General features: G+C 43.3%; 1 long non-coding RNA gene across 3 annotated transcripts in view; it reads right to left on the bottom strand.

Annotated features, from left to right (window-relative positions):
• Positions 1–21,455, bottom strand: part of LOC133076997 (uncharacterized) — a 174,272-nt gene that overhangs the window by 131,798 nt on the left and 21,019 nt on the right. The gene's annotated exons all lie outside the window — the stretch shown is intronic.

Here is a 21,455-nt window from a genome sequence, read left to right as displayed (position 1 = left end):
AGCTGACATTTACCGGGTGCTTTCTTCTTGCCAGGCACTGTGCTCAGCATCTTCCTTGTATCTCATCACTCAACCCTCACAATAATGCTAGGAGTTAGGTCCTATTATTATCTTGATTTTTGCAAATGAGGCAGCTGCAGCTTGGAGAGCTTAGGTAGCATTGCCAAGATCGTACCGCTGCATCACACAGCTAGAGCCCAGATTTGAACCCAGCTAGGCTCCCATCAGAGCCTATGAGTGTAAGGGCTCGGCAGCTTCCATGCCTTGTTTACCCTTGACAGGAGGATTTGTATTGCAAGCAGATGAGACAGTAATCATAATCTTAAATTGTGGGAAAATACACATAATATAAAATTTACCATCTTAACCGTTTCAAGTGTACAGTTTAGTGCTACTAAGTACATTCACACTGTCGTGCAACCATCACCACCATCCATCTCCAGAACTCTTTTCATCTTCCAGAACTGAAACTCTGTTCCCATTAAACACTAACTCCCCTCCCCCTCCCTGCCCCCCAGCCCCTGGCAACCACCATTCTGCATTCTCTCTCTATGAATCTGACTATTCTGGATACCTCATACAAATGGAATCATACAGTGTCCTCCTGTGACTGGCTTATTTTACTTAGCATAATGTCCTCAAGGTTCATCCATGTTGTAGCATGTGTCAGAATACTTGAGTCTATGTAGCCAGAATTTAACATGTGTCAGAATGCCCTTCCTTTTTAAGGCTGAATATCCACTGTATGTATATATATATATAATATATACATACCTCATTTTGTTTATCTACTCATCCATCGACAAACACTTGGGTTGTTTTCACCTTTTAGCTATTGTAAATAATGCTGCTCTGAAATGGGTGTACAAATATCTCTTTGAGATCCTGCTTTCAATTCTTTTTGGTACAAACCTAGAAGTGGAATTGCGGGATTATATGGTAATTCTATGTTTAATTTTTGAGCAATTGCCACATTGTTTTACCTATAAGCTGCACCATTTTATATTCCCACCAACAGTGCACAAGGGCTCTAATTTCTTCACGTCCTTGCCAATACTTATTATTTTCTGGGGGTTTTTTTAATAGTAGCCATCCTATTGGGTGTGAGATGGTATCTCAATGTATTGATGTACATTTCCCTAATGGTTAGTGATGTTGAGCATCTTTTCATGTGCTTGTTTGCCATTAGTAATCATAACCTTAATATCCTTACCCACATCAATAATGAAAATACTGAATAGACCCAAGCTCTCCTGCAGGGCTGTTTTGAGGATTAAATGAGAAAACAGACATGGAAAAACTAACATGGCACCTGGCAAAGAGTGGGTATGCAGCAAATGGTAATTCTGTATCAGTTAGCATTGACACAATAGTGCTACATAACAAATCACCTAAGCTCAGCAGCTGAAACAACAACCATTTATTACTGCTCATGAATTTATGGACCAGATGATGGTTCTGGTCTTGACTGGGCTTATTCATGCATCTACAGTCAGCTGCAGGTTGGACAGGCAACTCTGCAGATTTTGGCTGGGCTCTTTCACATGTTTGGAGTTGGACTGGTTCTAAATTGGTCTAAGCTCTGATTGGGATGCCTCAGAGCTTCTTTACATGTCTCTTCCTTCCTTCCAGGAGATTAGGCAGGCATGGCCTCACAGTAATGCCAGGGGCCCAGCAGAAACATGCAAGCACATTTCCAAGCTTCTGCTTGGGTCAAGTTTGCTACTGTCCCACTGGTCAAAACAATCATGGTAGACAGAGTTCTAAGATGAGCCCCAGTGAGTCACACCCATGTATAACCCCCTACTCCTGGATACAGATGGCACCTGTGCCTTGTTTCTGGTCAATAGAATATGGCATAGGTGGGACTGTCACTCACATGATTTCCCGTGAGTGATTTCCTGCTAACAGACTACCTGTTAGCAGACTGGCATTAGAGTTTCTCCCTCTGTCCTTGAAGAAGTGAGCTGTCACGTTGCGCCACATGGAAAGGAACCATGAGTGACCTCTAGATGCTGAGAGTAGCCTCCAGCTGACAGCCAGCAGGAAAACAGACATCAGTCCTACAGCTGCAAGGAACTGGATTCTGCCAATAGCCTTCTGAACGTGGAAGAGGAATCTGAGCTATAGAAAGGAAGACAGCCCAGCTGATACCTTGATTGCAGCCTTGTGAAACTTTAAGGACCCACCAAGCCATGCCCAGATCCTTGACCCACAGAAACTTTGAGATAATAAATGTATGTTGTTTTAGGCTGCTAAGGTTGTAGAAATTTGTCATGCAAGATAGGAATCTAATACAACAAGTTGCATGGCCAGTTCCAGAGCCAGCATGCAGAGCACTTCCAAAGGGTGGGATACAGAGACACGTGGACAACTGGGAGGATGAACACATGCCATCCATCACCCTCTCCAGCACCGACGAGGTTGGCCAATGCTGGCAGCACCTTGTCAAAGTAACATTGCACCACCATGACTGCATGCTCTACAAACTTGGATCAGCCTTGCTTTTTCTTATTTTTTAGAGATCATATAACCTGACTATGCCGGCAACTGCAGATGCAAAAAAAGGAGTTTGGAAATAGGATCAGTGTACTGGATGAGAACAAGAATTCTGGAGCCAGGTATCATGGGGTCAAGTCCCAGCTCTCATACCTATCAGCTGTGTGACCCTGGACAAGTTACTTAACCTCCCTGTACCTTAATGACATCAATGAAAAAGATAACAGTCCTATCTTAGGGTTGTTTTGGAAATTATGTAAGTTAGTATACATAAAGCTCTCAGAACAGTGCCTGGGATCTTGTAAATACCATGTAAGTGTTTGCCACGTTATTCTGTTTTTAAATGGTCGATCAACATAATGATTACAGTCATTCCAACAGAATACCCTAAGGAGAAACTCTATTCCCTGATACTATGGATAAACACACATTTTCTTTATGTGCTCCAAAACTCTTATAAATACAAGACATATAGAAAAATGCACAACTAAAATACTCGCTGTAAAACACGCAACCAATATAATGTCACGTAGAGAGGAACAAGAGTTAAACTGGCAAGTACATCATTTTCACAGTAAATTCCTTTTAGAACTGTAAGCCTCATAGAATAATCCTATTTTATTGAGATGTCTTCTTCCTTTTGGAATTTATCATGGGCACTTACTAACAAATTCTAGTTCTTGCCTTTTTATTTCCAAGAAATGTATTCCCTAACGCATAGGTTTTATGATGCTTGTAACAAAGTGCATAATAACCTCAACTTCACAAGTCAAGGTGGGAATCCTGGATTTTTCCCTTGTAACCAGGACAAGCGGCCAGGCTTTGGAAGGACGCACAGTGCCCTTCATGGCAGGGGACCTGAAGTCAAGTTACCACTTCACTTCTTACTACTTGACCCTACCACTTACTACTTGAGGGGCCTGAGCTGCCTGAGCCTCAGTTTCCCTGGTAACATGAACAAGCCGTGATTTACAAGAAAGAAATGAGGACCAGAGAAAAAGGATGCAAAGGAGCTTTTTAAAACTATACTTGAAATTAAGAAGTAGTGCATCTCAGGGTCCCATCAGGAGACAGAAATTCTACCAGTCACTTGAACAGAGAGAAGCTGGTATAAAGAATCATCAACCAGGTACGAGAGAAATGAAAAGAAAAAAAAAGGGGACACTGGGAAATCACAGAGTCACAACTGCAGAAGCAGCCAGCAGCCCGGGACTGGGACACGGAAGGAGAGTCTGGTGTTACTAACGCTTCGAAGCTCCGAAGAGGGGCCCTGTGGAGCTGGAACACAGACATCTAAGGAAAGGGCTGCAGCTGGCTAGTGGGGGCCTTTCCTTGTCCTGGGCACACGGAAGTTGACCCTGGAGTGTGGAACCTGTCACCACAACCCATGTCACTCCTGGGGTCAACTGTAGTGACAACTGGGAGGAGGAACAGACTGAAGGATACAGTGTTCCTGTGTCTTCATAGACGCCCTCTGGCACCTGCCATGGAAGAACCTAACGCAGAGCCCGTGGGGGGATAGAAATGTGGTTTCAGAGGCCCAGTCCCAGCATCTCAGAGCAGAGTAGAAAAGGCTGGGTTTAGGGCTGAGGGTCAGTGAGTTCATGCCCAGCATTAGAAGGTGGAGAAAAGGGCATGAAACCCATCGTCAGGGGCAGCCCCTTCTGAGCGGTGTGGAGCCCCATCTGCTCCCTGCACCCCGATTTCACCTGTAAAACTGGACTGCTAGACTTAGGCTGTGGTTGCTTCATCTCTGACATGGGAGTTTCTGAGTGTGAGACCTCTGTACAGCCTTCAACGGGCTCCTCTTCTGGAAGGTGCCCTCCCTTGGTTGATTTTTCTTTGAGAGAAAGAGAAAGGTAGACAGACACATAACTGGGTTTCCTGGAGGCTGAGCTCGGATTAAGGGATCCAGAGGCTCCTTGCATCTCAAGGTCAAGGATGGATCCCACGACTTCCAGGTGCTGGAATCACAGGTGGGGCCCATCAGCCTAGGGAGGATTCCTCGGTCCCGTGTGTACCCGCCATGCACTGCCAGGGGCTGATATCTCACGGCTGCGCCCCTGAGCCCACTGCAGAGCTGGTCCACACGGCCTTCTGTCCCTGGCTCCCGCTCACCACCGTCCAGCCCACGGACCTCCTGCCTCAGCCTCAAGCTCCCCGAGCTCTCACCCACCTCAGACACTTGGCACCAGCCTCTGTCTGGATTGCCCTTTGCAGATCTTTGCATGCCTGACTTGTAATTCAGATCCCGGCTCAAGTTTCTCTTTCTCCGAGAGATACCTGCCATGCCTTCCACCTCTCTCTCTCAGATACTCTTGAATTTGACCCTGCTTCACCTCCTTTACAGTATAAGTCATTGTTTTTAACTTACTTGTTTCCTTTTATTTTCCCCACCTAGGATGCAGAAGCTGAGGGCGGCAACCTTTTCTATCCTGTTCTCGGATTCAACAGTTGCTAATCAAGGGAGGGGCAGCCAAGAAACCACTTGAGGCAAGATTAAAGGGACCAGAGGAGCTCATCAAGATTAGGACACGACCACCTGAGACAGGATTAAAGGCGAGCAGGCCCTGCACACCCCCTAATCTTTTCAGAGACCCCGCCCTTGAACCATTGTTATAAAACCCCTCATCAAATCCTCCGGGGGCTGGGACACGTAGTTTTTTGAGGCCCCCTTTGCCCGGCAAAGCAGTCAAGATATCCTTTTCTACCTCGCCCAAAACTCCATCTCTGAGATTTGATTCAGCACCGGAGTAGAGAGGCAGAGCTTTTGACATCAGGGGCGCGGGGAGTGTAGGCTGTGCGGTCAGGTGGCTGGGATTCAGGTTCTGGCTCTGCCTCTTTCTAGCTGTGTACCTGGGCAGGTTGCATCATGGCTGTGTCCTCCGTTTCTTCAGTCATGAAGGGGGGATCTGAGAAATCCTTTCCTCAATGGGTTGTTAACTGAAATAATCTATGAGAAGCCTCTAGCACAGGACCCAGTGCAGTGAGTATTCAGTAGAGTACGACTGACAGAGAGTAGCTAGAAATAGGAAAGATTAAGATGACCGCTGATCTTACCTGCAAAGTACAGGAGATGGACCAGAGGTGGGGTGAGGTGGGAAAGACAGGACCCTTCAGGGTGGATTAGGGCCCTCCTCTTCCTGTTAGTGCCTTATAGACGCCCCATCCCAGGGTGTACTCCTGTCAGCATAGTTTCCTTTCCAGATCTCTCTTCCCCACTAGACTGTGATGTCCTTGTGGGCAGGGACTGTCTTATTCACCCCATGGAGGGAAAGAAGTGCTGTCACAGATGAAAGGGAGTCACCCATTCTTTGGCAGAGAGTAAAAATCAAAAGGGTGGTTGTTACAGAGCGAAAATCCGAAAGAGCCATCTCCAGCAAGCCTGCTCTCCTGTCCCAGGACTAGAGTGGTCTTTTCCCACTTGGCCTTGCCTCAGAGGGACCCCTGAGGTCAGGTGTCCAGTTTGGAGCCTTGAGATGGGTGTGGCTCTGTTCTCAGCCCGAACCGCCCCTACTCCCTCCCCCTCAGCTCCCTTCATTGCGTCGTTTATTTACACACCTCCCCTCCTAGAGTTTAGACCCTGTTAAAAGCTATTAAGAAAATGTCATCCACCCTTGTAACTAGGCGATAAATAAAAATGAAACAAAAATCAGTACCAGAAAAAGAATACGTGCTGGTCCGTAATTCAATGTGAGGAAAAGCTTGCAAACTGCTAAGGCTTTCAACAGAATGAAGGCCAGCTGCGGGACAGCCCCACTCCCGCCTCCCCACCCCACCGCCTGCCCCCCTGGGAGTTTTGCAAACAAGAGCTGCAACCACCTGTTGGAAAAGCTGCAGCGTTGCCTGCAGTGAAAGTTGGACATGATATTGGTAGGCACTGCATGACTTCCCTGGGCTCCTCCAAGAAAAATGTTCTGGGCGTCTAAGGTGTCTAAATCCTGCTCTGACACCCCAGTCCCTTATGTCTGCGCAGAGAGAGGGAGAGAAGCCTGGCAAGTAGCCATCCCAAGTCAGAGGGACCCCAGCCTGGCCGCTCTGTGGTCACTGAACGTTGCCCTCCTTGAGCCTGGCTGACGCACTCTCTGGACGCACTCCTAAGGCCAGCTCCACAGAAATGCCAATGCCAGGTATGCAATTCTTAATTGAATACTTGGCAGAGAATGAGGACAATTCATTGGGTCCACTGCCCAAGGCTACATGTACGCAGGCAAGGGAGAAAGAGTCCCAGGCCAGAGCAAAGGATGCCAATTTCCACTTGGCAAAGGGACAGGCGTTTCAGGGAGGATTACAGGGCAGTTCTAACCAGCTGTCACAAGGGCCGAGTGTTGTTCTAACTGGTTGCCCCTGTGTGAACCCTCCTCTCCAGCCAGGCCAGTCTGCCCTTTCCCCTGAGCACCCAGTGCTAACTCCTACCTCACCCCTGCACACACTGTGCCCTCCCCTGGGGTGACTCCACCCTGCTGGCAGCCCACTCACATCCTCTCCACCCTCCGAGGCCCAGCTGCAGCCCATCTCCTTTCTGAACCCTCCCCAGACCCCCAGACCATGGGGATCTCAGCAACTCCAGAACCACCGATTGGCTATTAGAATAATAACGACCACAGTGCCATGTATTAAGCTCTTACTGTGTGCCAGAACATTGCCAGGCATTGTACTAATTCTCAAAACAATCCTGCAAGGAAGGCAGCTGTCTTAAAGATGAAGAAACAGACTTTACCCTATTACCTACGCTAGTGGACAACTAAGCCGGGCTTCCTGGCCCCAAATCCCACATGTCTTCCGTGCAGAAATCAAATGTAGTTATTTTTCTTATGGGCTCCCCTTGCTCTTGGGAAACGGCCTACACTCCTTAAGATCAAGGACATAATCCTATGGTCCCTGAAGTTCTTACCGCTGGATACAAGCAAAAGTCTTTCCACCAAATTTTCCCCTGTACCTGATCCATTACAAATTGGCTTTCTGTCACTTGTCACCAAAAGAATCCTAGAAAATGCAGTTTGGTAATGTCCTTCTCACTGAGCAACTCTGAGTGAGAAAGGGGCTCAAGAATTCACCTACGGGAGGTAATAAGGCTACACCCTGGGCATCCTCATACAAGGCAGTGAAGGGCTGTAACTAAGCATTTGTGTACATTTCCAGTCCAAATTCCCCAAATTTGAATAATTTGGGGAAATAAGATTTTCCCAAACTCTTGAAGGTGTTGAGATGTATATTTAAAAAGCATGTTACGTAAGAATTCCCAGGAAATGAGAGAAAAATTATTTCAGTGCTGTCCCAGCTGGGAGCCATCCAACTGGCCAGAGAAGGTGGTCTGTCTCATTACTCCCTCCCTAGCCTTTGCCAGCCCGACCCCTGTGCTCGCTGTACTCCGAGCCTGCTCAGCCTATGCCTTTAGAATCTTGGAGTGTTGCCTCTGAGATGCACATGAACTGCCTCGCTCCGTGCCCGACACGCAGTGGGGCAAGTCACCGGATGTCTTGGCATTAGTGTAAGAAGACCTTGGAAGGCTCTAGAGCAAGGACCATAAACTCCAAGGCCTGCAGAGGCCTGGCAGGTAATAGAGAAGCATGAACGACAGCCATGCCAGCTCAGTGCTGACTAGTGGCTGCCTGCAGCCTCTGCATCACAGCGGGGAGAGCCTAACAGCTTTGGCGAGGCAGCAACTGCCCTGTCTGCCCAGTAAAGTCAGGATCGGAGTTGTTAGCCCTTCACAATTTTTCAGAAGCCATAGGTCCATAATATTCTGTGAAATCTACCCATTTTTATTTTATTTTATTTTTTTAATAAATTTATTTATTTATTTTTGGCTGCGTTGGGTCTTTGTTGCTGCACACGGGCCCTCTCTAGTTGCGGCGAGTGGGGGCTACTCTTCATGGCGGTGTGCGGGCTTCTCATTGCGGTGGCTTCTCTTGTTGTGGAGCACTGGCTCTAGGCACGTGGGCTCAGAAGTTGTGATATGTGGGCTCAGAAGTTGTGGCTCGCGGGCTCTAGAGCGCAGGCTCAGTAGTTGTGGCGCACGGGCTTAGCTGCTCCGTGGCATGTGGGATCTTCTCGGACCAGGGCTCGAACCCGTGTCCCCTGCATTGGCAGGCGGATTCTTAACCACTATGCCACCAGGGAAGCCCCCCATTTTAAAATATTGGCCATTTATTTAAACTGCTTTTAAAAATTTACCTGAATCAATAAACCCCATTGCAGCCTGGATCCTGCCTACAGATGGCAAGTTGATGACCCAACCACAGAAGCAAGACCTGAGTCCAGGGAGGTGAGGCGACCAAGGGTCCACAGCCTGCTGGTGGCAGAGACAGCATGGAGACCGGACCTCCTGATGGCCAGGCTCCAGCCCAGCCCTCGCTCTGCAGGTCTCAGCAGGCGTGGATCCCCGCCAAGGTTGCTCTGATGAGCTACATCTGCAAGGTCACTTTTGCCAAGGTCCCTGCACGTCACTGCCACGTTCACCTCCCTAACCCACAACTCTTCAATGAATCTAGAAAAATGGTACAGATGAACCTACTTCCAGGGCAGGAATAGAGACGCAGAGGTAGAGAATGGATGTGTGGACACGGCGGGGTAAGAGGAGGATGGGACGAACTGGGAGATTAGGATTGACATATATACACTACCATGTGTAAAACAGATAGCTAGTGGGAACCTGCTGTAGAGCACAGGGAGCTCAGCTCGGTGCCCTGTGATGACCTAGATGGGGGGGATGGGGGGTAGGAGGGAGGTCCAAGGGGGAGAGGATATAGGTATACATACAGTTGATTCACTTCATTGTACAGCAGAAACTAACACAACATTGGAAAGCAATGATACTCCAATAAAAAATAAGTAAATAAAATAAAGTTTCAATGATTCCCAATTGCTTCTTGGACTCACATCCACTCTTCTGAGCTGAGCATAGCGTTCTTTCTCTTTCCTTGCTTCCTCCAAGGTCATCCTGGGAGCTTTAGAATTTGACTCATTCATGCACCTGCATGTCCTCAGTACCCACTGTGCAGGGCACACTGCCCAGCCCTGGGGACACAGAGTCAGATAAGACCAAGGCTCTGCTCTGAGGAGCTGTGATGATCAGTTTTATGTATCAGCTTGGCCGGGCCACAGTGCCCAGGTGTTTGGCCAACATCAATCTAGATGTTGTTGTGAAGGTATTTTTTAGGTGTGCTTACTGTTCATATCAGCAGACTTTGAATAAAGCAGATGCCCCCTGGTAATGTGGGTAGGCTTCATCCAATCAGTTGAAGTCTTAGAGAAAAGACTGAGGTCCCTGGAAGAAGAGAAAATTCTGCCTCCAGACTGCCTTTGGACTCAAGCTACAATATCAACTCTTTCCTGGGTCTCCAGTCTGCCAGCCTGTCCTGCAGATTTGGACTTGTCAGCCCTCACAATCACATGAGCCAATTCATTAAGATAACTCTTTCCACTCCAGATAGATAGATAGATAGATAGATAGATAGATAGATAGATAGATAGATAGACAGATAGATAGATAGACAGATAGAATGATAGATAGATAGAATGATAGATAGATAGAATGATAGATAGAATGATAGATGATAAACACACACACCCCTCCTTGGTTCTGTGTCTCTAGAGAATTATGACTAACATAGGAACTCATAGTCTAGTGGGAAGTATACTGACTATGACCTCCTTTCATCATACTAAATTCACACTTGATGTGAAGGCACAAGAAAATGAAGGAAAGGACAATTTTTTCCCCAGATTTGTAAGCAAGAGTTTGTGTATCTGTGCTATGTGCATTTTTCAGAGAAAAGTGTCAAAGAATTTTGGCATCCCCCAAAACTCAAGGACCACTAAATTTCCTGGTCTTGGATGGCCCTTCCAGTCTGATTTTCTGTAATGTAGTGGGACATAAAGCATCTCTGTGGTTTGTTTTGCTCTCATTAACCAGAGACCTAGAAGGTTTCTGGTGCTGATTCCGAATGAAACCACTGAGGAATGATAGAAAGTGTCCTAAATCCAGAATCTGACATTTGTGGATCCAAACTCTCTCTCTGCTGTTTACTCGCTCAATAACCCAGGGCATGTCACTTAAACTCTCTGAGCCTCGATTTCCTCATCTGTTAAATGGAAGTAATACCATCCCACGGAGTGGCTGTGAGTCTTAAATGAGGAGGCAAATGTGACTGATCAGCACAGAGCCTCACCCACAGAGGTCACTCAGAAAATGTCCATATATTAATTATTCACACAGCTACACTCAAGGTCTGAGGAGCCACCATCCTCAACTTGCAGGACTTCAGCATAAGCCAACCAAGGTCAAGTTGCTTTCTTTTTAGTCACAGACACACTGGCGTGCTGATTGGGTTTGGACCCAAACCATAAGGAAAAGAGTACATAATGCACCTGCTCCTTTAAATCCAAACTCCTAAGATAGGACAAATATTTTTCTCTTGTAGAGATAAGAGGATAATTATACCTCCCTCAAAAAATTGTCACAATGCCAGGACGCAAGTGCTTTACAAATGCCTGTCTGTCCTTCCTCAAATCCTGAAGGCAAAAGAGTGTGGAGGCCTAGAGCCTGGGGTCTGGAGTCAGGTAATCCAACCTTGCAGTTCTGTCTGATGGCATCCTGGTCTTCAGGCCTTGGTTTGCCCCAGTATCAAGCAACGTTGGTAAAATGAGGCATCTCATAGTTTACAAGGATTTAATGAGACAAGTCATGCAAGACCTAGGCTCCCTCTCTAGTAGGGATTGGGAGCAAGTCCTATTATTATTACCTTAACTTTTGCAGGGAAAAGTGGTCACTGCTGGCACTGAGTTCTTGCTGTAAATTTCTGCTTTGCCTAAACACTTTTTTTTTTAATCGATCTTTATTGGAGTATAATTACTTCACAATACTGTGTTAGTTTCTGCTGCACAACAAAGCGAATCAGCCATATGCATACACATGTCCCCATATCCCCTCCTAAGATCTTGAGCCTCCCTCCCATCCTCCCTATCCCACCCCCACCAGGTCATCGCAAAGCACGGAGCCGATCTCCCTGTGCTATGCGGCTGCTTCCCACCAGCCAGCTATTTTACACTCGGTAATGTATGTATGACGATGCTACTCTCACTTCGCCCCAGCTTCCCCCTCCCACCCCATGTCATCAAGTCCATTCTCTATGTCTACCTTTTTATTCCTGCCCTGCAACTAGGTTCATCAATACCATTTTTTTTTAGATTCCATATATAAGCGTTAGCATATGGTATTTGTTTTTCTCTTTCTGACTTACTTCACTCTGTATGCCTAAAATCTCTTGAACAGGCATTCTCTCGCCTGCCAGCAAAGAAGCCCTGGCAAATGTGCTTTGGAAATGTACTCTCTCACTTTACATTTTGGATCACTGTACTGGGCGGACAATTACCTCTCATACCCCTTTCCAGATGGGACATCTGAGGTCCGAGAGATGAAGCCACTTGCCCAGTGGGGCATGGTTAGGAAGCAGTGGAAGAGTTTTATCCACTCCCGATGTTTCTGCCTCATCTTGCTGACTGCATGGGGGTCAGAAGGTTGATATAGCAGTGAGGAAATTTGGCAAAAGCTTCTTGGTCAGGAGGTCACAGAGCAGGAGAAAGCATGGAATTTTGCCCCTAATTATGTCCTGTTTAACTTGGCCTTCCCTGTAGCCAACAAAGCTAAACTGTCAGCAGAGGTCTTGCCCTTGGGTAGCCATCAGGAATTCTGACTTCTAATTTGGGCTGATCACTTTGGACAAGTTGTCCAGCCTCCCTATTCTCATCTTCCCATTTATAAGTCTGAGATAATAATAGCTTTCCAATGGCCTTTTTTTTTTTTTTTTTTTTGAACAGGGTTACATCATTTGTTCTCCTTAATTTGCTTTGTTTGGGTAGGCAGGAAATTATTTTCAGCCAGCAGCCAGTAATTACTAATCACACTGACAATCTGTAAAAAAAAAAAAAAAAGAACTGCCAAATGTATTTCAAGACTAGACCTCTATTTGCTAATGAAACATTCCCCTGGGAGTGGGTTTCAGCTGACGTTCAGCCACTACTTGGCTGTGATTGGACCAGAATAGAAAGAGCACTGGACTGTTAGGGAGCCCCAAGTGAGGCTGGGAGACCCTGGTGAAGTCATTTTACCCGAGTCTCCCATTGATTCTTCAACCATAAAATGAGGGAGTTGGACTAAAAGACCTTTAGGGTCCTCTTCAGCAGAACTGCTCTGACTCTACCTATAATAATCATTTAATAAAAGTAGTTCTCAGTCACCCTGGTCCCTCCCAATCTGCACCCTTCCTAGTCACCCTCCAGACAGCTACCAGTGTAAATCTAATCGTGCCACCCGCTGTGTGAAACTCCTCTGATAGCAGAGGAAGGGACATGAAGATCATGGTGTGTCCATGCAGATGTATAATAAGCAGTCATTTAAAACAAAACATAAAGAGGAGCTTTCAATAACATGGGGAAATGAAGAGCTTAATTTAGGTGAGAAAGGCAGGATGCAAAATTGTGCAATAATATGTCAATAATTAAAAATGCATAAGACAAAGATTAGAAGGAAATGTCACAAGATGTGAACAGTGGTTAATTGACTCAGCCTACTAAGTAAGTGCCAGAGCTGGGACTCGAACCCAGGTCGCCGAGGGGACAGTATGTGCACAAGTTGTTAGAGAAGTAGCATGAATAATAAACATCCAGTACTTTGAAGAATTCAAAGACAAAAATATCGGAATTGTGACATGGACCGAGAGACCCTATTTAGAGAAATCCTCATGGTTATCTATCAAGTACTCTACCATGGATTATAATCGAATAAAGTAAGTGAATGTATTTTTTCCAGATCATTCACTTTATTCCTTTCCTTCAGCAAAATTTGTTTACACATGAAGAAGCCATGTTTTGTTCATCCTTTAGACTCATCCTCTAAATATCTGTAGAAGCTAAGCAATAAATCTTTGGCAACTTAAGCAGTGGATCTTTTTATTTGTTCCATTAGATCGTCATTAGAGGTACTAGATTAAATAGCTAAATGACCTCATAATTCAGACAAAAATCCTGTCCTTTTTCTCTGGGCTGTATCACTGCCTTTGAAATTACACTATTTTTTAAAAAAGTAGTTCGTTTAACCTGGTCTTAGCCATTCAGGAACCCCAAGATGTTCCAGCGTGCCAAACCTAACAACCTCCTCTCCCACTAATTACCCAGGGTTTTCTGGACACGGTCCTAATTGTCACACTCACTGATTGCAGACATGTGCCCCTAGCTGAGGCTCACTTCCTGAATAACAGGAGGTAATATAAACTAGATAAGTATAGCCCCAAGAGGCAGGTAAAAATCACTGGATGTATTATTTTCTTAAATAAAAGGGTCAGCTTTAAACAAACAAAAACTACCCTGTTTCTAAATGATGGGGTACCAGGCCACTATCACTAGGAAAACAATTCCACCTAAATGATTGAGAAGGAACAATTCATTCATGTTAACCAGTATTCCATGGGGCAAATCTCTCAAGACAGAGAAAACATGTAAGACAAGACATCAGGCAGTATTTTCATGGAAACAGTGCTGTGCTTGGAATTGGGAGTCCAGGATTCAAATCCCAAGTCCTTATATTTCCTCCATGGGTTTTTTTTGGGAGTTCCCAAGCATCCTTAATCTTCATTATTGCCATCCAAAAACACAGGGCTAAAAGATCTAGCGCTCCAGAAAATAAGGGGAATATAAAATTAAACATAGATGGGAAAAAATCAACAGCTCTTCTTACATATATATATATTTTTTTATTTTCAAATATAGGGCTCATGAGAGCACCGTGTTACCTATAATTGTAGACGATTAGTGCTGAGAGGGACCTCAGAGCTCATGAGTCCAGAAGTTTTCAACCTGGAGCAATGCACCTCTAGGTGTTCCATAGATACACAGCCTTCAAATGTGAGATGGACGTCTGCAGTCTTTGCCTTTCCAGTATGCATTGTTCCATCTCATGGAAACAATATCCTAACTTTGAGGGAGAAAACCACCCCATTCCACTCTCCATGTGGTTCGAGTGGAGCCTGCCCTCGCCGTGTTACAGTGACAGGCATGTGGCCAGTACAGCATCCATCCCTCTATCCACAGGGAAAACATCAGACCTGGGCTGGACTTTTGACAGAACCATGAGAAAAAGTTGTGCCCTTTATATTGGGGTTGCTCAACTGCTGGAATGTCAGCCTGAGTTGCTGATGGACATATTTGCCATCACCTGGGGAGACCCTTCCTGAAAAGAAAGTCAACAACTCAAACAGCAGTGTCTAAAGATAGAAAGAGATAGGTTCCTAATGGCATCCCTTGGGCTCCTGGATCCAGCCAAGCCTAAAGCTGAAGCTCCTCCAAAACTTTTGAGAACCATAGACCACGACATTGCCTTTTGGTATATACCAGTTTCAGGTGGGTCCTTGAAACCAAAAGAACCCTGACCAATACATGAGATTTCATGAATTCCTTGAAATAGTATGCAAACTTTCTGTAAATATGCAGAGGTATATTTTCCTAGACAGGGGATCAGTATTCATAATGAGTTCCTGAACTAAAAAGATTAAAACTGACCATTCACATTTTACAGTTGAGAAAGCAGAGACCCAAGTCACGAGTAACTTGCGTCACATCACACAACAAGCTGGTGACAGAACATAGACCAGAATTCAGTTCTGCTGACTCATCATAACCCTACATCTTCCTCCTTACCAGTGGAGCCCACCTCTGACCACTCAGACTAATTAGGGAGCTGATACCCATCACCATGTGCCGGCTTTCCCCTAGACCAAGTGAGTCAGATCATCTAGGGATGCAGATTTGAGCAGGTATTTTAAAAATCTCCCTGGAAGATTCTAATGTGCACTAAGGATGAGAACTCCTGCCTTACAAAATGAAAACAATGAAGCATACACAACCCAATTTGTCCAATATTCATTAATAAACTTAAATAAATACCTTACTAACATAAAATTAAACATCTTACTCTACTCATGCACTATGCTGGGTGTTAAGCTGCAAAATTGAAAAAGACATAGGTCTTGCCCTCAAAAACACTTCATCTCTCATGCAAAAGAAAGTAAAAACCATCCATCAAGAAAAGGGGGTGGAGGGCTACTTTTCATCTGCAGCAGAATGGAATTCTTGGCAGCTCTGCCTTCAAGCTCTCAGCCATCTAACTCTTTCTTGGTCTCTCAAATTAAGTAAACAGTTCCTTTAGAAGATACAATCAAGTGTTTGCATCTGTTTGAAACAGTTTCATTTAGGCAATGTAAGGCATTTGAGTATATTTACAAAAATTTCCTTTAAGGGTAGAGTTTTTCTGTGATCGAAGTTAAATTGCTATCAGCATAATATGCACTGTTATATCTATAAGATGTTTTATGTAAGCCTCAAGGTAACCACAAAGCAAAAACCAGAAGATTTTCGTGTAGATTCACAAAATATAAAGAGAAGAGAATGAAAGCCTACCACCACAGAAAATCATCAGTTCACAAAGGAAGGCAGCAAGAAAGGAAGAAATGAACAAGGAAACTACAAAATAGCCAGAAAACAATTAATAAGATAGCGTTAGTAAGCCCTTACCTATCAATAATTACTCTAAATGTAAATAGATTGACTTTTCCAGTCAAAAAAGACACAGAGTGGATGGATGCATTAAAAAAAAAAAAAAAAAACAAGACCTAGTGATATTCTGCCTACAAGAGACTTACTTCAGCTTTAAGGACACACATAGGTTCAAAGTGAAGGGATGGAAAATAATATTTTATGCAAGTTGAAGTCAAAAAAGAGCAGGGATAGCTATGCTTATAGCAGACAAAACAGACTTTAAGCCAAAAACAGTAACAAGAGACAAGTTTATTATGTAATGATAAAGGAATCAGTTCATCAAGAAGCTATAACAATCATAAATACATATGCAGTCAACATCAAAGCACCTAAACATATTAAGCAAACACTAACATATCTGAGATCTATACACTAAAAACTACAAGACTTTGATGAAAGAAATTGAAAAAAATACAAATAAATGGAATGTTATCCCCTATTTATAGATCAAATAGTTAATACTGTTAAAATACCCATGCTACCCAAAGCCACATATAGATTAATAGAACCCCTATGAAAATTCTAATGGCATTTTTCACAGAAGTAGAAAAAACAATCCTAAAATTTGCATGGACCTATAAAAGAGCTTGACTAGCCAAAGCAATTCCGAGAAAGAAGAGCAAAGCTGGAGGCATCACACTTCCTGATTTCAAACTATACTGCAAAGCTATTGTAATCAAAATAGTATGGTACTGGCCTATCAACAGACATAGCCCAATGGAACAGAATATAGAGCCTAGAATAAACCCTCACATATATGGTCAACTAATATTTGACAGACACATAGTCCAATGGAACAGAATATAGAGCCTAGAAGTAAACCCTCACATATATGGTCAACTAATATTTGACACTAGAGCCAAGGATACTCATTAGGAAAAGGACAGGCCCTTCAATAAATAGTGCTGAAAAAAAACTGGATAACCACATGCAGAATGAAATTGGACCTGCATCTCACACCAAGTGCAAAAATTAACTCAAAAAGGCTTAAAGACTAAGAACTCAAATAGTAAAATCCTAGGAGGAAAAAAAAAAAAGAACAGGAAAAAGTTCCTTGACATTGGTCTTTTTTGGATATGATACTAAAAGCACAAGTAACAAAAGCAAAAATTAATAAGTGGGACTACATCAAACTGAAAAGCTTATTCACAGCACAAGAAACAATCAACATGGGCTTTCCTGGTGGCACAGTGGTTAAGAATCCGCCCACCAGTGCAGGGGACATGGGTTCGAGCCCTGGTCTGGGAAGACCCCACATGCTGCAGAGCAACTAAGCCCGTGTGCCACGACTACTGAGCCTACTCTCTAGAGCCCACGAACCACAACTACTGAGCCCGTGTGCCACAAGTACTGAAGCCCATGTGCCTAGAGCCCGTGCTCTGCAACAAGAGAAGTCACCACAATGAGAAGCCCACGCACCACAACGAAGAGTAGCCCCTGCTCACCACAACTAGAGAAAGCCCGCGTGCAGCAACAAAGACCCAATGCAGCCAAACATAAATAAATAAAAAATAATAATTAAAAAAAAACAATCAACAAAATGAAAAGATAACCTACAGAATGGGAGCAAATATTTGCAAACCTTATATCTCCTAAGCGGTTAATATCCAAAGCATATAAAGAGCTCATACAACTCAATAGTAAACAAAAAAATATGATTAAAAAATGGGCAGAGGAACTGAATAGACATTTTTCCAAAGAAGATATAAAATGTCCAACAAGTACATGAAAAGGTGCTCATGTCACTAATCATCATGGAAATGCAAATCAAAACCACAATGAGATATCACCTCGCACCTGTTAGAATGGCTATTATCAAAAAGAAAAAAGATAAATGTTGGTGAGGGTGGGGAGAAAAAGGAACCCTTGTTCACTGTTAATGGGAATATAAACTGGTATAGCCACTATGGAAAACAGTATGGAGGTTCCTCAAAAACTAAAAATAGAACTACCATATGATCCAGCAAGCCCACTTCTGGATGTATATCCATAGGAAATGAAAACAGATCCTTGAAGAGATATCCACATCCCTATGTTCATTGTAGCATTATTCACAATAGCCAAGATATGGAGACAACTTAAGCATCCATTGGTGGATGAACGGATCAAGAAGATGTGAGATATGTAACACATATATATATATAGTTATAATTATATATTTATTATATATAGTTATATATATTATATATATTTATACCTATTATATATACAGTTTTACACACACACAAACACACATACAGTTGACCTTTGAATAACATGGGTTTGAACTATGCAAATCCACTAATACGCAGATTTTTGTTCAATAAATAGGTACAGTACTACACGATCCATGGTTGGTTGAATCTGTGGCTGCAGAACCATGGATACAGAGGGCTGACTACGGGACTTGAGCATCCTCAGATTTGGTATATGTGGGGGCTCCTGGAACCAATCCCTCGTGGATATGAATGAATGACTGGAAATACAGATATAGATATATAGCTATAGATATAGATAAATGGAATATTATTCAGTTTCAAGAAAGAAGGAAGTCCTACCATTTGCAACAACACAGGCGAAACTAGAGGGCATTATGCTAAGTCAGGCAGAGAAAGACAAAAACTGTATGATATCACTTTTATTTGGATTCTATAAAAGCCATACTCATAGAAACAGAAAGTAGAGTGGTGGTTACCAAGCACTGGGGTGGGGAATGTTGGTCAAAGGGGTACAAACTTCTAGTTATAAGATGAATAAGTTCTGGGGAACTAATGTACAGCATGGTGATTATAGTTAATAATACTGTATTATATACTTGAAAGTTGCTCAGAGAATAGATTCTTAAATGTTCTCATCACAAAAAAGAAACGGTAATTATGTGCTGTGATGGAGGTGTCAGCTGACGTTAAGGGGAATAATCATTTTGCAACACATAAGGGTGTCAAATCAGCACATCGAATGGCTTTAAACTTACACAATGCTTTATGTCAATTATATTTCAATAAAGCTGAAAAAATATGTTAAGAATTTTTAAATTCTCTTTAAAGAATGTGATATACAAATAAGTTTACCCCCTGTGCTTTTCTAAAGACACCTACTGACTTTCACTAGATTTAATTTTACATCACCCTCTGGGAATTGTCCCACCCTACCTCCGCTCCGTTCTTCTCCCATTATAGGGACTTTAACTCAATAAGCATGTACTAATCAGCTCTCTCTTAGTCAGCTAAATCTTCCATAGTAGAGTACCATAGACTGAGTGGTATAAACAACAGCCATCCCTTTTCTCGCAGTTCTGGAGATTGGAAGTCCAAGTTTCTGGTGAGAGCCATCTTCCTGGCTTTCAGAGAGTCACCTTCCTGCAGTGTTCTCACATGGTGTGAGGTGGGGCAGGGAACAAGGGAGAGAGGAGATGGAGGGGGGATGCAGGTGGGAGAGAGTGTCCTGGTGACTTTTCTTAGAAGGACACTCATCCTATCAGGTCAGGGGCCCACCCTTATGACCTCATTTAACCTTTATTACTTCCTTAAAGTCCCCGTGTTCAAATACAGCCATCCTGGGTGTTAGGGCTTCAGCATATGAATTTGAGAGGGGACACAAACATTCAGTGCATAATAAGCTCCATGACCCAAGCTCTATGTGAGTGTCTAAGGCTGGAAAGGATGAAAAACAATATCAAAAAGAAAAAAACACAATCGAAAAATGGACAGAAGACCTGAATAGACATTTTCCCAAAGAATTCATGCAGATGGCCAACAGGCACATGAAAAGATACTCAACATTACTAATCATCAGGGAAGTGCAAACCAAAACCACAATGAGATATCACCTCACACTTGTCAGAATGACCATGATCAAAAGGACCACAAATAACAAGTGTTGGTGAGGATGTGGAGAGAAGGGAACCCTAGTGCATTGCTGGTGAGAATGTAAATTGGTTCAGCCACTATGGAAAACAGTATGCAGCTTCCTCAAAAAAACAAAAATAGAACTACCATATCATCTAGCAATTCCACTCCTAGGTATACATCAGAAGAAAATGAAAACACTAATTCAAAAGGGTACATGCACCCCATGTTTATAGCAGCAATGTTACAATACCCAAAATATGGAAACAACCTAGGTGTCTGCAAACAAATGAATGGATAAAGAATATGTGATATACATATATGAATATTATTCAACCATAAAAATGAATGGAATTTTGTCATTTGCAACAATATGAAGGGACCTTGGGGGTATTATGCTAAGCTAGATAAGTCAGACTGAGAAAGACAAACACTGTAGGTTATCATTCATATGTGGAATCTAAAACATAAAACAAACTAGTGACTATAACAAAACAGAAACAGGGAGGGTGGTGGTGTGAAGAATTGGGAGATTGGGATTGACATATATACACTAATATGTATAAAATGGATAACTAATAAGAACCTGCTGTATAAAAAAATAAATAAAATAAAATTCAAAAATTCAAAAAAAAAAAAGAAAAGAAACAGACTCACAGATATAATGAACAAATTAATGGCTACCAGTGGAGAGAGGGAAGGGAGGAGGGGCAAGATAGGGGTTGGGGATTAAGAGACACAAACTACTATGTATAAAATAAATAAGATACAAGGATATATCGTACAGCACAGGGAATATAGCCAATATTTTATACTAACTTTAAATGGAATATAACCTATAAAAATTTTGAATCACTATATTGTACACATGAAACTAGTATAATATATCAACTATACCTCAATTTAAAAAAGAAAAAGGAAAAAGCACAGTTACTGCCCTCAAGGTGGTAATGGTCAAATGAGGAGGGATCAATAAATACACATTTATTTCCAATGAAAGCAAACTGTGATAAATATTATAATTATAGTTATATCCCCACTTATTAAGTGTCTACCACATTCCAGGTACCATGTTAAGCATTGTACATGCCTAATGGCATTCAGTCCTCACAGCAGCTGTTGATGACCTGCATTCTACAGGTAAGGAAACAGATTTGGACAAGTCTAGTCATTGGCCAACCCTCAGCTAGTTAGCGGCAGAGCCAGGATTGGCCCTGGGTTCTGTTAGCTCCAAACAGGTAGTATCCCTGGCTAGAGTAAGCAAAGTGTCAGGAACCAGGAAAGCCAGGTTCATTCCTGGAGCCCCTTGCTTTGCAAGTCACATTTCTACCCACTAGCAATAAAAGGGGGGAAATCGAGGAACAAGATTCCTGCTCTTAAGGAGGTCAAGCTTAGAGGGGGAAGTCAAATGGCAATTTTAGAAAGTGTTAACCGCTTTAAATAAAAGAATTGAGGGACTTCCCTGGTGGCACAGTGGTTAAGAATCTGCCTGCTGATGCAGGGGACACGGGTTCGAGCCCTGGTCCGGGAAGATCC

Source organism: Eubalaena glacialis, chromosome 17 (genome assembly GCF_028564815.1).
Source record: "Eubalaena glacialis isolate mEubGla1 chromosome 17, mEubGla1.1.hap2.+ XY, whole genome shotgun sequence".
Classification (NCBI taxonomy): domain Eukaryota; kingdom Metazoa; phylum Chordata; class Mammalia; order Artiodactyla; family Balaenidae; genus Eubalaena; species Eubalaena glacialis.
Note: the sequence above shows the minus strand (reverse complement) of the source record. Positions and strands in the feature narration are given on the sequence as shown.